Source organism: Pongo abelii, chromosome 7, assembly GCF_028885655.2.
Source record: "Pongo abelii isolate AG06213 chromosome 7, NHGRI_mPonAbe1-v2.0_pri, whole genome shotgun sequence".
NCBI lineage: Eukaryota > Metazoa > Chordata > Mammalia > Primates > Hominidae > Pongo > Pongo abelii.
The window spans coordinates 18105802-18127991 of record NC_071992.2 but is presented as its reverse complement, the minus strand read 5'-3'; positions in this window follow the sequence as shown (position 1 = coordinate 18127991).

Below are 22190 nucleotides of genomic sequence, written 5' to 3'. Positions count from 1 at the left end.
TTTCACAGGTTTTCTCCAAATTCTCCAAATTATTATCTGATATTGAACTGATTTATTAAGAAGAGTGAAGCGATAGTTCAACTCTACTCAGACAGAAGACATGTACTTCCAAGAAGACGGAGTTTGCAAAGATCACATTAGCACATATTCTGTCCATAGATTTTCTACTGTGATTTAGTTGGATAAGCTTCTGTTACACATTAGTGTAATAAGACTGAAATGATTGATAAATTAAGTTTTAAATCTTTATCATTGGAAATGGATGGTTTATATATTTGGTTTTTTCTTAGTTCAGGACCACTTGAATTCCCCCAGGAATCCACTGCAATTATTATATACCAGTGTCAGTGAGAGAGAAAGAAGGAGGATGGGTAAGAAAGGGTTGGAGAGTCTGGGAGCCTATGTGAGTCTGTGTGCAAAGCATATTAACTCTGACTCTGCCCAAAGCTTACAGAGAAGATATTCAGGTATATAATAATTATCTATCTAGCTATGGGATATATGGGAGCCAGTATGTTATAGTGGTTAAGAATACAAACTCTAGCATCACATATGCGTTCAAATCTTCCCTTCAGCTCTTACAATCTATGTGGATTGGACAGGTTAACTAATTTTCCTCCGCGTCAGTTTCCTTAGTTTAAAATAAGCATTTTAATGGTCTCTAATGTAGAGGCAATAATGCTGATAAAAGCCCGTTATGGTAAGCACATGATAGTAATTTCTCTTCCCTCTCAAATGCTGGATACCGGAATGCGGTTATTCAGAAATGATCATCATTGAGTTGATTCATTATTGTAAATGAGTTCAGCTTCTCTCTGACCACCTGATTTTGTTACCAATCCAAATTGATTATAATCACCTTTGCAATTGTGGCTTACTCATTATCTCTGAAAATAAAATTTGAGTCTGTGCATTTAAAAGAAGGAATGACACAATTTTTATTGAATGAAGTTAAATGAAATTCATCTCATTTTTTTCTTTTCCTAATTTCAAAAACTAAATTGCGATACTAAAATGTGAGATTAAAAACGTTTCTATGTTTAAATATTGTTTACATCATGTCCCGGAATAGAATGAGAGTTAGAAATAAATATATATGCCTTTATGGTGCATAAATAAATGCATAATGCCTTATAGTATGCATTAAATATTTCTTTATTTAGATGTCAAGTTATACTGATATACCATAGCTCTTTGAAAATGAATAATTGGTCCTTATAAAAGAGGAAATTGGGATACAGAGACAGGCATACAGAGGGAAAAAACTGTGAAGACACAAGGAGTGAACAGCCTTGTGACTGGAGTGATTCATCTACAAACCAAAGAATACTTGGTGCTACCAAAAGCTGGGAGAGGGGCCTGAAAAAGACCCTTACTGGGATCTTTCACAGGAAATATGCCCTGCAGATGCCTTGATTTTGGACATCTAACCTTCAGAACTGTGAGACAATAAATTTTTGTGTTCTAAATCACCCAGTTTATGGGACTTTGTTACAGCTGTCCTATCAAACTAATATTGGACTTAAGATCACATTTAAACAAGAATTGAGAATTTTAGATTCCTTTTCTACCACAAGTAGAAAGAACAAGAATCTTTAGGATTTTACCCTGTTTCTCTTCAACAACCAGCTAGCACTAAATGTGAAGTTGCCATAAAGCAGATTTGCTATATGTAGATTTCATTTGGGTAGTTTTCTCACAGTTTGTTTTCACCTCCCCAAGTATCTAGGACTTTAAGAAGAAAAAAAAACTCTGTCCAGAAATTCTTGGGAATGTTGTATGCAATCAACAGAATTTATGAGTTGTATTAGTTTTCTCTAACTGTTCCAACAAATTACCATGAACTTAGTGGATGACAGTAATACACATTTATTATTTTACAGTTCTGAAAGTCAGAGGTCTAAAATCAGTCAGTGGGCTAAAGTCAAGGTGTAAGCAGAACTGATTGCTCTGGAGGCTCTAGGGGAGACTCAGCTTCCCTGCCTTTGCCACCTTCCTATCTACGTTTTTCAGTAGGTGGCTTCTTATTCCACATTTAAACATAGCAGTATATCAACTTCTAATCTCTCTCTCCTTTCTCTTTGCTTCTGTTGTCAGATTACATTTACTGTCTTTGAACTGTAAGCCAAAAATAGGATTCTAAGCCCCCCAGTCAACTGAATGAACCTCTCCTCTTGGCCAAGGGCATTCCAAAGAAAAGCTGAAAAACTAGTTCTGGCCATGATGGGAAGGAGAGGTCAGATGTGTCTCATTATACTCTCCTCTCTTTGGAGTTTGGAGACAACTGATCATTAACATTAAAACAGAGATCTTAAGACTGACTAAACAGACTCTCTAGCAATAAGATACCAAAATCCAACCTGACTCTGGTACAGCATCACATGACAGATAGCAGGCCCTGAAATAAATCAAAGTATTTTACCCCCAAATATATTTCTTTTATATACTTTGAAATGGTCCTGCTAAGCTGTCTTTTCTGGGAAAAATCTACATTCAGTAGAGAATGTAGATTCTCTACATGTAGACCCTTTATAGGATGTTTCCTGATCCAGGAGAGATTAAGTGTTTGGCAACTTTTTAGATCTGATTGGAAACATTTCCCATGTATTCTATCTGAAGCCTAATACTTGGAGATTTCATTTGCATAATAAGCACCTTGGTCTCCATGGCTCCTTATCTTAACCCAGACACTCCTTTCTATTGATTCCAAGTCTTTAGATAATAACTTAACTCTCTCAACTAATTGCCAGTCAGAAAATCTTTGAATCCACCTCTGACTGGAACCCCCCCTCCCCCACGACCCCTGCCCCCCCCAGCCTTCGAGTTGTCCCACCTTTCTGGAACAAACCAATGTATACCTTACATGTATCGATGGATATGTTATGTCTCCCTAAAATGTATAAAACCAAACTGTAGTGCAGTCATGTTGGACGCATGTTCTCAGGACCTCCTGAGGCTGTGTCGTGGGCCTTAGTCAATCATATTTGGCTCAGAATAAGCCTCTTTAAATATTTTACAGAGTTTGACTCGCTTTGTTGACAGGTCCTCCTACCTTTCTCTCATAAGGACCCTTGAAACTACATGGGGTCTACCCAGATAATACAGAATAATTTCTACATCTCAAGATCCTTAACTTAATCATACTGCAAAGCCTCTTTTGCCATGTAAAATGACATATTCATAGATTCTGAGGATTAGGATGTAGACATTTTTGGAGGGCCCTTATGCAGTCTACCACACCATTAAATATTATCTGCGAAGTACATTGCTCTAAATATCAATTAAATCTTAAAGGAAACTTATAAAAAGTTGGTCTTTCAAAACTATGCCTCCAGAAAAGCCGACAGAAGAAACCCACAGACTTAGTGCACCTGCTATGTTCTTTTGATGATAATCCATTTATTTCTTCTGGAAAAATTTATGACACATCTGCTAATTTATAAGCATTTTTTAGGTTTCTCCTTCATGCACACTAGCTGAGGAGGGAGACTTTAACAAGTAAACAAATAAATAAATGCTTCACTTTCAGGTCTTGAGAAGTGCTATAAGACAGAAGATAAAGTTAAGTAAGGGAACTGATAATGAATGATGGATTACTATTTTAGATGGGGACATACATCTGCAGAAAGTGACATTTGTACAGGCTTGAATTAAATGAGGAAGGAAGAAAAGTAAATACTTGGGTATGGATTTTTTTTTTTCCAGGGAAGAAAATTTATATTAGGAAGTTGTTTGTATCAAAGACACATTGTTCTTAAGTGAGGGATACTTCTTTATACCTTAATCAAAACAAGAAATTGCTTTTAATAAGTTGTCATGTCAAATATAGTTTAAGGGATTTTGACACAAAGTAACAAATGATGCTCCCTCAAATATTCTTATGTAGAAATAGACTCACTTAAGGTATGTGTCCTTAGATAGAATCATATCCATAATCTTCTAAAGGAGTATAGCTCAAGGTCATTACATAGCTCTTGCTCTTAAAAGTCCTGGGCACATTTTGCCCAAAATATTCTTCATACATTGGGGTGACCTGTTATAGCGTCTATAATATAACATTCATCACCAAAATGGCTTTGTTTGTATAAGCGATGGTGCTTGCAATCCTTAGAGAGAGCTCTTTTGCTAAATCAGGGCCAGTGTACTTCCTCATGCAGCAAAGAAGCGTGTCAAGAGCTGTATTGGAGAGTCAAAACTTCCTGCTTCCTCTCTGCTTCATAGTTACGTATATGAAATTGAACTGATAATGAAGTGCAATACTGTGTAAAATCTCTGCTTCTTGTGAGTCTGAGTTGGCAAAACTTTCTTTATATTTCTTATTGCCTAATAATTTTTCCTAATAAGAGCCACCGATAGTATGTTATTATTCAATTTAATTCAGTAAGTCTTCATTTACGGGCACCAATTTGTAGCACAAAATTAGATAGTATGCAAATGCATAATAAATGAGTGAAATAATTACTTTTTCAAGCGACTTATAATCTACTTGAATCATTTCAATTACAACTGCATAAATATCAGAACATCACTTGAAGAAGCTTCTGTGAGCTCGTGAGAATTTTACACGCAGTAGGTTTTCAAGGATTGTTGACTGAGAATAATTGAGTCATCGCTGAGGCTGAGTTAGAAAATTACTAAGTCTAGTTGATTGTCCTCTGCTTCTATCCCCTCTATTAATGCAATAAATATAAAGCCAATTCAATAAGATAAAGTCCGACCTGACAGGTCAAGAATAAATAAATATGAGAACTGTATCATGATTGTGCTGGGAGAAAATTGGAAAAACTGATTTAGACTTTCTATTATCCTTTAATATGTAACACTTCAATTTTGAAAACTAGGTTTTATTTTGTGAGGCTACAAACAATCACTATAAAAGTCTAGGTTGATATAGCAAGGAGAACAAAATAAGAATAAAAATGAATTGAGGATAATTAAATTTTCTACAAGTACTGACAATAATCAGAGTTTAATATCTCATTAAATTCCTATAGATTAGAGCTGAAAGTATTTAAATAACTAACTGAGGTTATTGATTGATATATGTAGTATAGTGATTCCTTAATGTATGTAATAATTACTTTAAAAAAGTATTTTAGAAATATTCCAAATTGTATATCAATTCAGGGCTCTATTATTTTAATATCTATATTCTTTTTGTTCTAATTTCTCTTGGAAAAAAATGGTAAATTGAATGCCCACAGTTTGATATGAGGATAATAATGACGGCTAACACTTATTGAATGCTTACTATATTTCAGGTACACAGGCTTTATGATCACATGTCATTTATGTCTTTCAGCTACCTGAGGAGGTCTGTATTTTATAGCCTTTGTTTAATATATGAGAAAATGGGAGTCAAGGAAAGTTAGAGTCTTTGCCTTGTGAATACATCCAGGACATAGGCAACTTGGAATTGGAACACCTGCCTGTGACACCAGTGCATGCTTTTAACAACAACCTTGATAAATTCTCTCTTTTACTCCCTTCCTTGTTTACCCAGTCTGTCCACCTGGAAATGCTAGTTCGTTAAGACTCAGATCAAAGGTCATTTCCCATCAGAATGTTTCTCTGACTATTCCAGACACAGTCTAATGCATCATCCTTTTCTGATCTGTAGACAACATTAAAAGGTTGTTTAATTTTAAGCTTTTCTATAGCTGAGAGAATTACTTGATGGCAAAAAGTTCTTCATGAACTGGTAAGTACAGGATTACGTATGATGTGCAATTTACAACTAGAATGAGAATAGCTAAACAGTCATTAACAAAGAACTTTGAACACCTTTAATAATTTCAACGGATTTGCAGGCATCAAAATGGATGTAGTAACACAATGAATATCCAGATAGCTAGATTTGATTTCTGAAATTGCTCATTGTTCTGACTCTATTGAGAATTCCCCAGTTTACACATCACTTTACTCAATTTGCTTCTCTTTCAGTGTTCTGACTCTAATAGCAGTGCCACTTCTCCCTCCCTTCCCCATCCAAGCCTCTCTCTCCCAGAGATAGCTGCTTTCCCAAGAAAATTGTTTTCAGCATATTCTTTTCTGCATATTCTACCCGAATACCACACAAAAAGCAACATACTGTAGTAACTATATCTACCAGTAAAATTTCAAGATTGGAAGTATAAACCAATTAATGTAATTAACTTATTAGGCACCCTAAGGCTATTAGGAAATCACTTTGCTCACCATTGAAACAGTGTCATTGGGATGGTTTCCTGTGATGGGCAGCACTGAGCACCTTGGTGAGTATGCCTGGCTCTAAGATCAATTTAACACAGAAAGCTGGAACATGTTAAGTTGTATTAATACATAAAATAAAACAATGCTAATTAAAATACAATGGAAATATGTTGTTTGTCCCTTTTATCCTGGGGTGATAGTCTTGTGATTGAGTCAGAAAGCAATGCACTGTCTTTGAAGTGTTGTGTTTTCCTGACTCATGGTTACATGGGTGAATACCCTGACGTCTTTGGGACATCAGCTATGTGTGGGTGCTGTTGTTGAATCCAAACTGTGAATGATTACACCACAGCAATCTGCAGAAGCCAAAATCTGATAAAATAGGTCTATTTCTCAGATTATTCTGGGACCATTTTCTGCAAACGGCAGTAGTTTGGTTGTTTAAAATGATTGTGGTTACTCTTACTAATAGGCGATAGCTTTTTTCCAATAATTAAAAAATATTCAATAGCTTTAAGTGTACAAGTGATTTTGGTTACATGAATGAATTGCAGAGTTGTAAACTCTGAGATTTTAGTGCACCGTCACCCGAGGAGTGTACATTGTACCTAATATGTAGTTTTTATCCTTCATCCTCTTCCCACTCTCCACTCTTCCAAGTCTCAACTGTCCATTATACCACTCTGTATGCTTTTGTGTATACAGGAATAGCTTACCTGCCACTTATGTGTAAGAACATATGGTGTTTTGTTTTCCATTCCTGAGTTATTTCACTTAGGATAGTGGCCTCCAGCTCCATCCAAGTTGCTGCAAAATACATTATTTCATTCTTTTTTATAGCTGAGGAGTATTCCATGAGTAGTATTTCAATGTGGTCTATGCTTACCACATTTTATTCACTCATTGGTTGATGGGCACTTAGATTGGTTCTGTATCTTTGCAATTGTGAATTGAGCTGCAGTAAACATACGTGTGCAGGTGTCTTTTTGATACAATGACTTCCTTTCCTTTGGGTAGAAACCCAGAGTGGAATTACTGGATCAAATCGTAGATCTACTTTTAGTTTTTTTTGAGAAATCTCCATAGAGATTGTTCTAATTTAAGTTCCCACTAGCAGTGTATAAACATTCCCTTTCCACCACATCTATGCCAACATCTATTGCTTTTTGACTTTTTAATAATGACTGTTCTAGCATGAATAAGGTGGTATATCATTGTGGTTTTAATTTGCAATTCCCTAATGATTAGTGATGTTGAGCATTTTTTCATATTTGTTGGCCATTTGTATATCTTCTTTAGAGAAATGTCTATTCATGTCATTTGCTCCCTTTTTGGTGGGATTACTTGTTTTTTTCTTTTCTCGCTGATTTCTTTGAGTGCCTTATAGGTTGTAGATGTTAGTCCTTTGTTGGATGCATAGTTAGCAAATATTTTCTTCCATTCTGCGGGTTATTCATTTACTCTGATTATTATTTCTTTTGCTGTGCAGAAGCCCTTTACTTTAATTAGGTCCCATTTATTTATTTTTGGTTGTGTTTTTCTTTTGGGGTCTCAGTCATAAATTCTTCATGTAGGCCAATGTCCAGAAGAGCTTTTTCTAGGTTTTCTTCTAGGATTTTTATGGTTTCAGGTCTTATATTTAAGATAAATTTAATTAATCTTGGGTTGCTTTTCATATGGTGAGAGATAGGGATCCAGCTTCGTTCTTCCACATGTGGCTATCCAGTTTTCCCAGCACCATTTATTGAACAGGGTGTCCTTTCTGCAATTTATATTTTTGTATGTTTTGTTGAAGATCACTTAGTGGTATTTGGTTTTATTTCTTGGTTTTCTATTCTGTTTCATTGGTCTATGTATCTACTTTTATACTAGTGCCATGCTTTTTTGGTTATTATAGCCTTATAGTATATTTTGAAGTTGGATAATGTGATACCTCCAGATTTTTTCTGTTTGCTTAGGATTATTTTGGCTATTGAGGCTCTTTATTTGGTTCTATATGAAATTTAGGATTGTTTTTTCTAATTCTGTGAAAAATGTTGTTGGTATTTTGATAGGAATTGTGTTGAATCTGTAGATTGCTTTTAGGCAGTATGGTCATTTTCATAATACTGATTCTTCCAATCCATAAGCTTGGGATATATTTCCATTTGATTGTGTCATCTGTGATTTCTTTCAGCAGTGCTTTGTAGTTCTTCTTGTAGAGATTGTTCACCTGTTGGTTAAGTATATTCCTAGGTATTTTATTTTATGTTTTGCAGCTATCATAAAAGGGATTGAGTTCTTAATTTGATTCTCAGCTTGATCATTGTTGCCGTATAGCAGTGCTACTGATTTGTGTACATTGATTTTGTAATCTGAGACTTCATTGAATTAATGTATTAAATCTAGAAGTCTTTTGGAGAAGTCTTTAGGGGTTTCTAGTTATATAATCATAGAATCATCAAAGAGAGATAGTTTTATTTCTTCATTTCCAATTTGGATGCTTTTTATTTATTTTCTCTTGTCTCATTGCTTTGGCTAGGAATTCCAATGATAGCATTTTGTACGAGGTATAACTGTTCCTAATGGACTTTCAGCCTTCCCAGCCAGAGAGGATTATTACTAGAGATATGTTCACATATATCTCAGTATATCTTCACTGATAACTTCCTATTCTTCTTATTTCCTAGCTTGATATTACGACCTTTGAGGGAATCATTATTTTCCTTTAGATTATGATGTGATGACAAAGGCAGAATGTGACGTCCGCAGGAGGATATGAGATCATCTTGAAATAACAAACACTGTGTGACATCCAATATTTTACTGAGGACCTAAACTATGCTTGAGGAATGTATTTTAAAACTTAGTCATTATTATTACAAACTGAGAATGCCTTTTAAGAATTTCTTCATTCTTTTTAAAAATAAAAGCGTCACTCTGATTTGTTCCTCCAAAATTGCTTAACCTAATAATTGGGGCCATTAACTTGCCCAGTTAGAAACTTACGATATCAGTGTAGCTAAAAAGAAGACAGAGTTTGGGTGAAATAAATGCATTTTATTAATATTATGCTTCTTGAGTTACCCAATTGTATTAACTGACAAGTCATTGTTGTTTAGAACTGGTACAAATTATCAGTTTCTTTATTCAAATTTAGCTTCCTAAACCCAGGCTGAAATTTGCAGTTACTCAAAGTGATGTTGTACCAAACTTCCTTCAAGAGCATGTTCTTACATAAAGTTCAGTGCTTCCGCTTAACATAATGTGTGTTTTTTTGTAAGAATAAAAATGTAGAATTTTATAAAATAGTAATAATATGGCAAGTATGGCTTTTGAAACCAATTCCATACAAATGGATTTTCACAAGTAGACATAAATGTGTGTGTGTGTGTGTCTGTGTGAGTGTAATATGGTGTCAAATCACATAACTGAATGGTCAAGAGAATCTTAAAAAATAAGAAAATATCAAAATCAATTTTTAAAAGTTTTGGGTTACATATTAGTTTCCTGGGGGTGCCATAATAAAGAAACCCAGAGTGGCTTAGAACAACTGTTCTGGATGCTAGAAATCGGAAATGAAGGTGTCGGCAGGCTCTCCTCTCTCTGGGACCTGTAGGGCATGGATCTTTTCTTGCATTTTTCAGCTGGTGTCAGCCCCAGGTTTTCCTTGGCTTGTGGCAGCATCACTCCAGCTAGCAATGGTCTTCCTCCTATGTCTTTCACACCGTGTTCCCTCCATGCATGTCTGTCCCTGTGCCCCTCTTTGCAAGGACACCTGTCATACTGGATTATGACCCACCATAATGACTTCATTTAACTTGACTGTCTGAAGACCCTATCTCCCTATAAGTTCACATTCTGAGGGACTGTGGGTTAGAATATAGGCAATATATCTTTTTTAGGGGAGGACACAATTTAGCACATAATGGGATGTAAGCATTTTTACTTTAATTTGGAAAAAATTCAGGATTTCCCCTTGAAAGCCTATACATTTTATCTTTTTATGACACGTAGTATTATCAAATTCCATTGAAATGGCATTTCTGCTTTTTGTGAAATATTGAAATTTTGTCTGATAATAGCAAAAAGATTTATTAGGCCCGACTTTGCTTCATAGGCATGGTTTGAGGCAAAGTATGATAGAATCATATAATAATGATTTATTAGAATCAAATTCTAATAGTTGCTTTATGTAAGTCCCTGTTTAAAGGAAGGTAAATAAATTACTTTCGCCTAAGAATTTTGCTGAACATAAATTGCTGTTGTTCACATTATGTGGTTTTTAAATACTTTTATAAACCAATGTTTTTCTTAAATTTTGGGTGTCTACTGCCTTATCCCACCTGCGTTCCTGGATGATTGGAGATTCCAAAAAAGCAAAAAAGCACATTTGATGTATCAAATGCTGTTTGTGGAGAAATTACCTTTGTCCTCTCCTTCCCAGAGAAGCATAGCCCTGGATTAGCAGCTGTTCCATTGTTACTCTGTCAGTACTAGCAAACGATTGCATTTTCTAAGTTTTAGCACTTCCTTATTGGGTGTTTCAAAAGAGAAACTTAACTTTTATATTGCAGTGAACCTTGCATGCAACTTTTATTGAGAAATAAATGAGGAACATCTGTTTTGATTAACGTCTTCTAATTTTTTTTTTTTTTTGAGACTGAGTCTTACTCTGTTGCCCAGGCTGGCGTGCAGTGGCGCAATCTTGGCTCACTGTAACCTCTGCCACCGGGTTCAAGCGATTCTCCTGCCTCCGCCTCCTGAGTCCTCTAATGAAATATAATGCCACAATTTGGGATCCTGGGTAACTCACTCTTTGATGGCATTTACTATGCAGTATGTTTATTGGGGAGTTCCCTTGGGATCAGCATTCCAGGAAGATGGGAGAGACAGCAGGATTGGGCAGAGAAAGCTACTTAACTGTGATGTAGACCCAAGATAGTCTTGGTTAAACCCACGGAAAGTTCTGGAGGTAGAATGACCCGTCAGAGTTGTCTTTAGTTGGGACAAAATCTTGAGGCCATTATAATCTCTCAAAGCTCAGTCACTGGACGTGAGGTACCCTGAGAAGAGGCACAGTCTCGGGGACATAACCTTCCTTAGCTAAGGCAATCCTTGAAGGAGCTAATGGCTGACAGACATCTGTTCACAGTCTTCTCAATAACTGCAGCAGTGAGTTCTTATTTTCCGGGGCATCTGAGTAACACATCACAGTGTGCCCACAAGGAAAGATTCATAGGATAATTTTGAGAAGTGTTTTCAACCATACTTTTGCTGGCTATGCACTATTAATATGAATTCATACAAGCTATGAAAAAAATTTACAGTTGTATTTATTGCATAATAGCAAAAGAATCTGGTTTCTATTTTTGTTTTTACTTCCCTTATTAATCTTCTTGGAACACCATATAACTGAACATTGCTTCACCTCCATGGTGACCTGTGTTCACTGAATTAGAGAAGTTAATATGGGGTTATTTCTACTAAAAACGACTAAATCCTATAAATGATGCCATCGTCCTCATCTAATATGCTTTTTAGAATGTGAAGAAATATGTGTGTGTGTGTGTGTGTGTGAGAGAGAGAGAGAGAAAGAGAGAGCGAGAGAGGGAGAAAGAGTGGGAACATGCATGTAGTCCTGTGGAAATGCTACTTAGGACAGAATGTGGAAGCCTGAGGATATCATCATGACGTTAAAAAGCATTTTGCAGCCAGGCGTGGTGGCTCACGCCTGTAATCCCAGCACTTTGGGAGGCCAAGGGGGGCGGATCATGTGGTCAGGAGATTGAGACCATCCTGGCTAATGCAATGAAACCCCATCTCTACTAAAAATACAAAAAATTAGCCAGGCGTGGACGGGGGGTGGTGCTGTAGTCCCAGCTACTTGGGAAGCTGAGGCAGGAGAATGTCGTGAACCCAGTAGTCAGAGCTTGCATTGGGCCAAGATCGCTCCACTGCACTCCAGTCTGGGTGACAGAATGATACGCCATCTCAAAAAAACCCACAAAATTTGCATTTGTCTTTGCTACAAGTGTTCTTCCCACATTCTTAACACTGTTTCCGAACCCTCCTTAAAGCAAACCATATCTTGGGACACAAAGTCCAAATCTGTTTTATAAGATTTCCACCTTGAATGTGCATAATGCGCTTTAAAAATTAAATAAATAGTGAACATTCAGTTTTGTTGGCAGGTCATTCTGAGTTGTGCTAAAACAAGAGGCTGGAAGAATACACTTGTTTTCCAGTAATAAGGGGAATAATTTTTAGGAAAAATAAATATCTTTGAACCAAGAATCAACAGCCTAGATATAAAAGTTTCAAAGAGAGTGCAAAAATTTAATCCTGTTGCCACCTACTATTTTCCCTGTCACATCTGTCTTAAAGCACACAAGAGAAAATCTGGTCACTCATAACTATGTACTGCTAACTAATATGTAGTGTCTGCTGGGTAATGATCCTCCTCTATTCTGAGGTTCAGCTAAATTAACTTTACAACATCAAATATTACAAGATTTTCCATTCCAATCTAGTTAGTGAAACTGCCTGTTTGGATTATTAAAATGGATTTCTATCTGGTTTCCCTACTTCTCCTTCTCAAAATCAGAAATGGTCAGTTTAATTTTGTAAATATGCAGCTGTATTTGAATCACATCCCTCCTCCAAAAACTCTGTGCACCTCAGTGCATACAAAATTGAGTAAAACTTTTTCATCTGAAATTCAAAGTCATTCATAAGATTGTTTCAGTCCACATATATGCTCTTACTTTACACTACTCTTAATGGTGGTCCCTATTGTATCACAGTCTTTTAATTTTCAGCCTTCATGAGCCCAATCAATTTAAGCATAATTGAACTCCAGGAGCTTAAATTAGAAGTTCATGTGGTGATGTAGACCCTCCTTCCCTCTCTCATGTTGACGAGTAAGTTAATTGACTCAACTTTTAATACTTTTTATAACTTCAGTGTTCTGAAATTTTTACACAAATAATTTTATTTAGTCATCTGAATTATGTATTTCCTTTCTTCCTTTCCTTTTATTTTTGTTATACACACTGTATTTCTCCTGTGAACTTCTTTTTTAAACATTTTTAGTTTAGGTTCAAGGGTACATGTGAAGGTTTGTTACATAAGTAAGCTTGTGTCATGATGTTTGTTGCACAGGTTATTTCATCACCCAGGTATTATGCCAATTACCCAATAGTTATCTTTTCTGCTCCTCTCCCTCCTCCCACTCTTTAGCCTCAAGTAGACCTCACTGTTGTTTCCCTCTTTGTGTTCCTAAGTTCTCATCATTTAGCTCCCACTTAAGTCAGAACATGTGGTATTTGGTTTTCTGTTCTTGCACTAGTTTTCTAAGAGTAATAGCCTCGAGCTCCATCCATGTTCCCACAAAAGACATAATCTTGGATTCTTTTTTATGGCTACATAGTACTCCATGATGTATATATATCATATTTTATTTTTCCAGTGTATCCTTGATGGGCATTTAGGTTGATTCCATGTCATTGATTTTGTATCCTGAGACTTTGCTGAAGTTGTTTATCACCTAAAGAAGCTTTTGGGCTGAAATGATGGGGTTTTCTAGATACAGAATCATGTTGTCTGAAGAGATAGTGTAACTTTCTTTCTTCCTATTTGGATGGCTTTCATTTCATTCTCTTGCCCAATTGCTGTGGCTAGGACTTCTAGTACTATGTTGAATAGGACACAGATGAGGAAGCTGAAGTTCCAAGAGACCAGGTCATTTCCTCCCTGAGGAGTGGTGAGAGAGGGCATCCTTGTCTTGTGCAGGTTTTCAAAGGGAATACCTGCAGCTTTTGCCCATTCAGTATAATGCTGGAACTTGTTTAATGTTTGCAATTTCAACCACGGAATGTGCAGGACAATATTGAACAATGTATGCTAAGATGGAATGGACTTGTAAATACCATACTTATAGCATTACTGTTTGGGTTCAATATACTCTTCACTGTTCTATAAATTATTTTATCTTGCTTACTTTTAAAAATAACACAGCATCTTTCTGAATTGATATTCAAGTAAACAGACACACATTTATTCCACAGTTTACTTTTCAGTATTTTTTATAAATCTTACTTAGTATGGAAGTTTGTCAGTAATCATTATATTTCACCATTCTTTTATTTGAGCATATCATTTGAACTTTGTGCGTAAGTATAAACTTCTAGTCTATTTGTGTTAAAAATTCTAATTCTAGTTTTTAGTCTGCTTTATATCCAAAAATCAGCTTAATTAGTGTCCTAGACAACTAAGTTGATAATTTGAGTAATATTTTTGACAAATTTTCCAAGAATGCAACATTGTAAACAAATAAATGAAAATAATATGGTGAAATTATTTTTAAGTAGTAGTGACAGAAATATGAGAGTCAATAGAATTGTGAAAAATACATAGAAAATGTGACAGAAATAATAGTCAAACATTAAAAACCGTAAAACTTTCCTCAGGCAAAGAAAGCCCAGGAAGAAGGGTTAGGACACAGTCTGTAAGTTTCCAGGCAGGAAAGAAAAAATAATTAATCTACAAAAGAGACAAAAATTAAGCTGGCTGCAGACTTCTCAACAGCTCTAACTGTCAGAAGACAATGGAGAACTATATGAAAAGTTTTAAAGAAAAAATGACATCTTTCTTTTTTTATTATTATTATACTTTAAGTTTTAGGGTACATGTGCACAATGTGCAGATTAGTTACATATGTATACATGTGCCATGCTGGTGTGCTGCACCCATTAACTCGTCATTTAGCATTAGGTATATCTCCTAATGCTATCCCTCCCCTCTCCCCCCACCCCACAACAGTCCTCAGAGTGTGATGTTCCCCTTCCTGTGTCCATGTGTTCTCATCATTCAGTTCCCATCTATGAGTGAGAACATGTGGTGTTTGGTTTTTTGTCCTTGTGATAGTTTACTGAGAATGATGATTTCCAGTTTCATCCATGTCCCTACAAAGGACATGAACCCATCGTTTTTTATGGCTGCATAGTATTCCATGGTGTATATATGCCACATTTTCTTAATCCAGTCTATCATTGTTGGACATTTGGGTTGGTTCCAAGTCTTTGCTATTGTGAATACTGCCGCAACAAACATACATGTGCATGTGTCTTTATAGAAGCATGATTTATAGTCCTTTAGGTATATACCCACTAATGGGATGGCTGGGTCAAATGGTATTTCTAGTTCTAGATCCCTGAGGAATCGCCACACTGACTTCCACAATGGTTGAACTAGTTTACAGTCCCACCAACAGTGTAAAAGTGTTCCTATTTCTCCACATCCTCTCCAGCACCTGTTGTTTCCTGACTTTTTAATGACTGCCATTCTAACTGATGGGAGATGGTATCTCATTGTGGTTTTGATTTGCATTTCTCTGGTGGCCAGTGATGATGAACATTTTTTCATGTGTTTTTTGGCTGCATAAATGTCTTCTTTTGAGAAGTGTCTGTTCATGTCCTTCGCCCACTTTTTGATGGGGTTGTTTGTTTTTTCCTTGTAAATTTGTTTGAGTTCATTGTAGATTCTGGATACTAGCCCTTTGTCAGATGAGTAGGTTGCGAAAATTTTCTCCCATTTTGTAGGTTGCCTGTTCACTCCGATGGTAGTTTCTTTTGCTGTGCAGAAGCTCTTGAGTTTAATTAGATTCCATTTGTCAATTTTGGCTTTTGTTGCCATTGCTTTTGGTGTTAGACATGAAGTCCTTGCCCATGCCTATGTCCTGAATGGTAATGCCTAGGTTTTCTTCTAGGGTTTTTATGGTTTTAGGTCTAACGTTTAAGTCTTTAATCCATCTTGAATTAATTTTTGTATAAGGTGTAAGGAAGGGATCCAGTTTCAGCTTTCTACATATGGCTAGCCAGTTTTCCCAGCACCATTTATTAAATAGGGAATCCTTTCCCCATTGCTTGTTTTTCTCAGGTTTGTCAAAGATCTGATAGTTGTAGATATGCGGTGTTATTTCTGAGGGCTCTGTTCCGTTCCATTGATCTATATCTCTGTTTTGGTACCAATACCATGCTGTTTTGGTTACTGTAGCCTTGTAGTATAGTTTGAAGTCAGGTAGTGTGATGCCTCCAGCTTTGTTCTTTTGGCTTAGGATTGACTTGGTGATGCGGGCTCTTTTTTGGTTCCATATGAACTTTAAAGTAGTCTTTTCCAATTCTGTGAAGAAAGTCACTGGTAGCTTGATGGGGATGGCATTGAATGTATAAATTACCTTGGGCAGTATGGCCATTTTCACGATATTGATTCTTCCTACCTATCTGACCACTCCTATTCAACATAGTGTTGGAAGTTCTGGCCAGGACAATTAGGCAGGAGAAGGAAATAAAGGGTATTCAGTTAGGAAAAGAGGAAGTCAAATTGTCCCTGTTTGCAGATGACATGATTGTATATCTAGAAAAACCCATCGTCTCAGCCCAAAATCTCCTTAAGCTGATAAGCAACTTCAGCAAAGTCTCAGGATACAAAATCAATGTACAAAAATCACAAGCATTCTTATACACCAATAACAGACAGAGAGCCAAATTATGAGTGAACTCCAATTCACAATTGCTTCAAAGAGAATAAAATACTTAGGAATCCAACTTACAAGGGACATGAAGGACCTCTTCAGGGAGAACTGCAAACCACTGCTCAATGAAATAAAAGAGGATACAAACATATGGAAGAACATTCAATAACATCTTTCTTGATAAAGGCAGTACAAAAACATTTTTGTTTATATAGGAACTTAAAAATATGCATGTTCTTTTTTTAAAGTACTTAAATTTGATGACCAGCAAACTGAAATGTTGAATAAAATTAAGAATCTAAGAAAACAAAACTTATACCATAGAATACCTGGCTCTAAGCACCCAAATCAAATAAGCAACAATATAGATAGCTATGCTATTGTTAGTATATTTACAGTAGTTGAATACAAATGTTAAAAATTGATATTTCAACCAAATATTCTCATTTAAAAAATAGTCATCCAGTCTCTAGAATCTATGAACATGTACAGGGAAGTTGTTAGACAAGAAATAATAAGATAATGAATAAATAGATATCCTCCCTTACTTTGTGTATGTTTTTGTGCACATGCGAAAAGTACTTAATACAATAAAAGCACATTATTAAAGACATTGAAGTCTACCTCAAAAATATGACCCCAAATGGAAGCAAAAAAGAGAAAGAAAGTGAAATGTCAACATTAAAGATGAGTAAAAATATGACCTATGACAATAAAACTAAATAAATTTAAAGAATGGTTTGTCTTTGAAAGGAAAGCAGGTGATGAGGCAATGCTCTGACCAGAGATTGCTGCAACAGGGCTCACCTCAAGCATGGAGGGCCTGTGATAGGGAACCAGCCAAGTGGCTATCACAATCCAAAAGACATGTGGGAGAACATCCCCCTGGATGTACAAGCAGGAATCACAGAACATCTGACAAAGGCCAATATCATGAGAGCCAATAGACTCTGCAGATGGGAGAAACCCTCATGGAAGAAATAGAGATTATATTGGACAGTAAAGCAAGTGTATTTAATACCCTAGTAGAGGCAGGGGGCGAATCAGATCTATTATCTAACAAGAACACATTTTAGTTCAGCGAAGTGCAGAAATTAGTGGTAAAATATAGAAAATTTAGAAATATAAAACCTAAGTTTTTGAAATTAAATTACATATGAAGGTGGGCTAAATAAATGAGCTAGTACTAAATCAAGACAAAACAAACTAGGTGGGCGATGTTCCTGAAGACAGAACAATGGGAGATAAAGAGGGAGCAAGTGTGAAGAAAGAAGTTCAGCGGTATTAAATGTACACACACACACACACACACACCACGATATGTTTTAAAGAACTTCTAGAAAGAAATAATAGACAAAATAAACAACCTGTTAGAGCTGCTACCTTGAATAAGATAATTACAAACAGTAGCAAAACATAGTACCAAAAAATGATGGAGGAGAGGAGAGTGCACAAAACATGTCATACCCCTGTCCAGAAGAACAAAACTCGTGTTACAAAGGCATCTCATTCCCTGCAAGGATATATCCTTAGAGAAGGCATTAATAAAAATACAAACTCTCCCCAGTTAAAATTGCTTTTATCCAAAAGATAAGCAATAACAAATGCTGGCAAGCATGTTGAAAAAAGGGAACCCTTGTACACTGTTGGTTGGAATGCAAATTAGTACAACCACTTTGGAGAACAGTTTGGAGGTGCCTCAGTAAATTAAAAGTAGAGCTATCATATGATCCAGCAATCCCACTGCTAGGCATATCCTCAAAAGAAAGGAAATCAGTTTATCACAAGGATATCAAAAACTCCCATGTTTGTTGCAGCACTATTAACAATAGCCAAGATTTGGAAGCAACCTACATGTTCATCAACAGATGAATGAATAAAGAAAATGTGGTACATATACACAATGGAGTACTATTCAGCCATAAAAAATAATGAGATCCTGTCATTTGCAACAACGTGGATGGAACTAGAGATCGTTATGTTAAATGGGTTAAGCCAGCTATACAAAGGCAAACATTGCGTGTTCTCATTTATTTGTGAGATCTAAAAATCAAAACAATTGAACTTATGGACATAGAGAGTAGAAGGATGGTTACCAGAGGCTGGGAAGAGTAGTGGGGGAGTGGAAGGAAGTTAGAGATGGCTAGTGGGTACAACAAAACTAGAAAAATAGAAAAATGAATAAGAGCTAGTATTTGATAGCACAACAGGATGGCTATAGTCAATAGATAATTAATTATACATTCTAAAATAACTAAAAGAGTATGATAGGATTGTTTGTAACTCAAGAATAAAAGCTTGAGGGGATAGATACGTCATTCTTCATGATGTGATTATTACACATTGCATGCCTGTATCAAAACATTTCATGTACCCCATAAATATGTATATCTAGTAGGTACCCACAAACATTAAAAATTAAAAAAATACAAATTCACATCTAAGAGGTGAAGAAGTAAACTGAGAAAACCAGAGTTTAACATGGAAAAAGAAATTTCTGAGATAAGAAACCCTGAGACGACAATTCACATAATTGAGTATCAAGTAAGTAACTTAGAACCAGTCAGAATGGAAGAGTTTTGAGCACAGCTGAAAAGTGAATATAAGCATGATAAAAATGCTTGGGATAGAGAGAGGCAATGGATGCGTAATTAACATAATTACAGAGAAGCTGTTAGATAAGAACAGCAGAGAGAATATGTCTGCTGTAAAAAACAAATACTTATTTCTAAACTAGGGAATCTAACAAATGGAACAAAAATTATTGTCATATATATTAGAGACAAAACACTATTTAAATTAAATAACTTTCTCTGCAGAATGAAAAATAAATTGGAGGAACTATATATATATAGGACACCATAATACAATTTTATATTAAGATACATCTGGATTATTAGTGATATGCAGGAATAAAGAAAGAATCCTTCAAGTAACCAGGCAGAAATAAAACAAGTCACACACGAAAAAAGTCAAGTTTACATGATTTTTTCATAGTATCTTTCAGAGTTATGAATAATCAAGTAGTATCTAGACATTCTGAGGGAAAGAAATTATTACCTGAATCTGTTAAACAGAACAGGTGATCCTTGAACAACATGGGAATTGGGGGTGTCAATCCCCTACTCAGTAAAAAATCCACATACAACTTTTGACTCCCCAGACACTTAACTACTAAAAGTTGACTAGAAGGCTTACTGATAACATCAACACACATATTTCGCATGTTATGTGTATTGTATACTGTATTCTTACAATAAAGTAAGCTAGAGAAAAAAGAATGATATTAATAATAAGGAAAATAAAATATATTTAAGTGAAAATAGATTTTCATAAAGGTCTTCATCTTCATCATCTTCACACTGAGCAGACTGAGGAGGAGGGGGAAGAAGCTGAAGAAAATCCATATATAAGTGGACCTGCGCAGTCTAAATAAAGTGCATTTTGTATTCGAGTTCAAAGACGATAAGCAGACATTCTCAAAATTCCTTCATCTCCTGGCCCCTTCTTACTTCCTTCTTTTCTTCACCTTTCCTTTCACAATGTTTCTACACACCTCCTATGTTCTGTGAACTATTCTAGCAACTAAAGATTAAGTGGTGAACAAAATAAGGATCTGCTCTCCTGAAAAAATTCGTGTGTGTGTGAATCACACAATAAACAAGTGATAAATATAATTTTATACAATTTTAAATGTTGAATTTCATAGACCATTAGTGTTATCAAGAAAATGGAGCCAAGTGTAGGACCAAGAATGATGACTGGTGACTATTTTTGATTGAGTGTTTTGGAGGGGACCTCCTTGGAAAGATGGCATGTGAATAACCGAAGCATTTAGCAGCCTTACACAGATCTGGTGAGAGTGAATTCCAGGCAGAACAAACAACAAATATAATGTCTCATTGACGGATAGATGCTTGGCCATTCAAAACAGTTTGGAAGCGTGGAAGGAGATGATTGGTATAAGACAGAAGTTGGAGAGGAAGACAGGAGCCAGATCTTGTGTGTGTAATTGTGGGGCAAGTGATGCACCTGTTTCCACCTCTGTTGATGATAGCGGGGGAGTCCGTTTCATGGAGAATAGCAAATAGCATAATGCTGCCATCAGGAACAGCATTCCCAGGACATCCAACTCACTCCATGGTTCAGAGTATCCAAGAAAGACACAACCTGCAGACATGTTGTGGAGCAATGCTTTGCTCACATACAGAGGCAGGGCGAGATCAGCTTCCATTGTGGCTGGGGGTCTGCCATGGCCAGAACAAGCTTCTTCTACAGCCTACCTATCCTCTTGCATTGCAGGAGAAGGACATCGTAGTACACAGGTACTAGTGGGGTTGACGAGGTGCCATATGACACATATGCCTAAGTAGAACAAAGGAACACATATTGAGATCAGTAGAAAGTAAGACATTCCCACACATGACCGTAAGGCCAACACAGACTGTGAATGCCCTTTCTGTCTTGGTAAAAAAATGTCTCCATCTCCAGGACCATTCTGGCTCAGCCCAGCATTATCAAAAGACTGCATGTGACTGCCTTTCCCAACAAGAGAGATTTTCTAGGACATGGTAAAATAATTTTATTTTCTTTTGCATGTAATGAGTAGATATTGGATGAGTATGAGCTGAAGAATGTGGTGTATTGCTTAACATTTTAAAAAATTCCTTCAGATTATTTAAATATGAGACCAATATTTTAGTAAGGCGGTGACAAAGTTAAGTGGCTAGATTTCTAATGTCCAGAACAGGGCTTAGGCTCCTAGAAAATAGTTATTGAATGAATTAATGAATGTGAAAGATCTTTATGGAGGAAGTCATGGCATTTCAGTGAGAGACATTAAAAAATATTTGCCTAACATCACCATTTCCTAAGTTAATGCCGTCAAATTGTACAATCCACTAACCCTCTTGTCAAAATCATCTCCCATTTCTGTCACTCTTTAAGATTTCAGCACCAGGGCTACTCTCTCTCTTGTGACACTTTTATTTGTTGATGACTCTTCTAATAATTTGACTTCTCAATAATTTGGTCTCCTCTCCTCATATCCACTCATTGACTTCAATTACCCAGCCCTGTCACACTCTAAAACTTGTCATTACACAGAAATTCACCATCTCTATAATCAAAATTTCAAGGATTTCAATCTCCAACTATTACATCTTACTTCTCAGTTCAATTCCCCTAGTTCACTGACTCCAGGAATTTTTTACACTGCTAGATGTAATTTCCATTCATACTGTCTTCTTATCACTGTCTCTCATTGCTTCATATCCCTAATTTCATCTGTGTTACTTTAAATTGCACAAATAATGATTTAATAACTCCCATATTCACTCTTTTGCTCATTTTTGCTTCCATCATATTCTCCTAGTGAAATACTAATTAAATGTATTTCTCAATTTACTCTGTTCCTCCTCGAAGTCACTGAACTTGTTTACAAATAAACACATACACATGGTGATTGAATTGACTTTAAATGCAT